Here is a 3,135-nt window from a genome sequence, read left to right as displayed (position 1 = left end):
GCTTACAACACATCAAAAGACCTCATTTTCTCCGTGTCTACATGAATATGCTAGAATTTGAAGATAGGAACGAATTAATCCACAATTTAAAATCTTGTATTGGAGGAAATTACAAGAAGTTGAACACAGAAGATGGAAGGACACAAATGTTCTTCTTACACGATAGCAACGACCATGCAAGGTCAAACGTGGATCGTGTGATTCAGGTTGGTTAGAATTGTTTCATGCGTGGTGTCACTCCTCTTGATGCAAACGTAAGTACACCTGGGATGGGATGGTTGGATGGTCGGGATAACTTGAGGGCAATGAGATTTCCATGCCTTTTTTGCCCTTCTCCGTACTTATTTCCATCTACAATATATTTGGCGGCAGGCACGCAGGCCGACTGCGGCTCGATCTGGGCGGAGAAACAAACCTAACCAGACGAGATGGGAATAAGGTCGAGGCGTAGAGCTAGAGCGCCAGCATCCGACCCGCCATCCCGCCGCCGCAGGAAGGACGTGCATGCGCATGGTCTTCCTTGGGAGGTGGAGTTGAGGGACTGGGCGGCGCTGCCCTCCGACGTCCTGTGGGTCATCCTGAGCCTCGTCCCGCAAGCCGAGGTCCTCCGCGGCGCGGGTCGCGCGTGCGCCTCGTGGCGGCGGCTGGCCCTCGACGAGCCGCTGCTGTGGCGGCACATCGACCTCGCCGCCGCCGAAGACATGGATAAAGACCCACCAGCGGGTGGCGGGCGATGGCGCGTGCCGCTGTGCGGCGCAGCGCCGGCCGTTGCCAGTCCTACCGCGGCCGCGTCGACGACAATTTCCTGCCCTTCCTCGCCCGCAGGTAGGCACGTACGCATCGGGCGGTCTATCGATCTCGTCTCACGTACACGCGCCTCTCCTGAATCTCAGTAATATCATGATTCATAACCGATCAGCAACTGCAGGGCGCCATCGTTGCGGAGCCTCCACGTGACGTGCCGGTACGACATGCCCGGCGAGAACTTTGTCGTGCTGGTGGCGAAGAAGCTCCCTATGCTGGAGCAGCTCGTGTTGTCAAGCGGCCTGGTCGAGCTAGCCTCATTGGCCGCTCTCGTCGGCCACTGCCCACGCCTCCGGGTACTCGACGCCGGCGGCTGTCACGCCCATAGCTTGTTTGACGAAAAGTTGGTCGAGAGGTTGGAGAGCAAGATCAAGGATCTCCGGCTGCCGGTGCACGTGTTTCGCGGAGGGTTCTTGCTGCGCTACGGAGCGATGTTCCCTCGGACGGGACGTCTGCGCGGGCCACGAAAGCCCCCAAACTAAATAGGAGCGGCCTACAGCGTGACAGCAGCTCTCATGTCCAAGCAACGTCAGGTTGCATGGCCATCGCCATGGCACGCGCGGGACGGCGTGCCAGATTGTACGGTCCAGCGCTGGTCGCGCCGGATGACCAGCACGCACACATTCGCAATGATATGTTTTTGGAGTAAACATGCATGTGTGAAAATTTGTTTTTCTTTTTGCAAATAGTGTCACAATTTGGATATTTGTTTCTTTTAGGAAAGTGCTGCCATTTATATTTCTCAAGTCACGACGAGCTCCGCCGCAATAACGTCATAAATACTGGGCAACACGACCGTGTATAGCAGCGGCGAACGGAGGAGACACGCCGGCTCAATTTCGTCTCTCGTGTTCACCCCGCCGTCGGAGGTGGACAAGATCGACCGTGCAGGCGCTGGTACTGAAGAGACGGTCGGTAGGGCGTGTGCGCTGGTGAATCCCGAGACCATGAGCCAACGCTCAGACTAGCCACAGTGATGAAAGTAGGTGATAACATTACACTTATCTAGGCAAAATAGATGATGTAGCATGTAATTAATGAAGAAAGAGATGCATGTGGTAACATATCTACTCCCTCCTTTCCGGTTTATAGGGCTTATCTCAAAATTTTAGTTTTTTCATTTTATAAGGCTCAATTTGGTTGTTCCCCATTACATGTTCAGATTCCAAGGTGCATTAAATCATTGCATGCAAGTATTAAGAGAAAATTGATCAATGCATGTAATTTATGCATGCATGCATTGCAATTAATGCATTGGTAAGCATATTTTTTTAGGAAAACAAGAACATTAATTGGGTGCTTTTGCAAACTACAAAAAGTATTTCACCACTCACCATCTACCTTGGTTGGTGAGATTTTTGAATTGAGCCTTATAAACCGGAAAGGAGTGAGTAGTTACTGTAACATCACACATATCAAGAAAAGATGAGTCTACAACCTAATAAATAAAGTGATGCATGACACAACACATACTCCCTCCTTTCCGGTTTATAAGGCTCAAATCTCAAATCTCATCAACCAAGGCATTTTGTGAGTGGAGGAATGTATCTCGTACTTTACAAAACTACCCCAATTAAACTCATGCATTAATTTGGATTAATTGCAGTGCATGCATGTTTGGCCACTAGATGAGTAGGAACATTACATGCATTGGTGTGTTCCTCTTTAATTCTTGCATGCGAAGATTTAATGCGCATTGGAAACTAAAAAAGAGATAGAGATGAGCCCTCTAAATTGAAAAAACAAAAAAATTGAGATAAACCTTATAAACCGGAAAGGAGGGAGTATGTTACTACCCATTGTGGAGGTAGTAACATAGACTAGTAACATATGCATGTTACTACTCTAAGTTACTCCCCACTGTGACTAGTCTCAGAGCAGAGCGTCGTCGCATGATTGAGACCAGCACAATAACAGGAGCAGTTGCGCACAGGGCTCCACCAGGTTGGCGGGAGTTGCCATTGTCCATGTGTATGAGAGCATCTACACCCGCAACCTACAAATTTGGACCCCTAAATGTCCGCAGGTAGTTACTGGACGGGTCTGAAATTTTACCATTTGCAACCACACACCTTATTTCCAAAATAGCTATTACAAGCGGGCAGGGGCCATGCACAACGATCATCATGTCCGTCTTAGGCCGGCGGGGCTGTCAACACACACCAAAACTTGCTCATACTTAAGATTTACACGTCCTTATTAGCCCCACCTCGCTGTGAAACGAGCTAGTCGACCGACTTAAATAGTCGGGTCGTAAGCGATAAGCTTTTGACATCATTGAATCCTTCTTAAAAAGATAGACTGTCACTATAAATCTTCTATGCTTATCAC

General features: G+C 49.3%; 1 pseudogene; it reads left to right on the top strand.

Moving 5' to 3' along the window:
- The first annotated feature begins 428 nt into the window (after nt 1-428).
- On the top strand, nt 429-1,609 carry LOC109779753 (uncharacterized; annotated as a pseudogene).
- The last annotated feature ends 1,526 nt before the right edge of the window (nt 1,610-3,135 follow it).

The sequence above is a fragment of the Aegilops tauschii genome, chromosome 7, assembly GCF_002575655.3.
Source record: "Aegilops tauschii subsp. strangulata cultivar AL8/78 chromosome 7, Aet v6.0, whole genome shotgun sequence".
Taxonomy (NCBI): domain Eukaryota; kingdom Viridiplantae; phylum Streptophyta; class Magnoliopsida; order Poales; family Poaceae; genus Aegilops; species Aegilops tauschii.
Note: the sequence above shows the minus strand (reverse complement) of the source record. Positions and strands in the feature narration are given on the sequence as shown.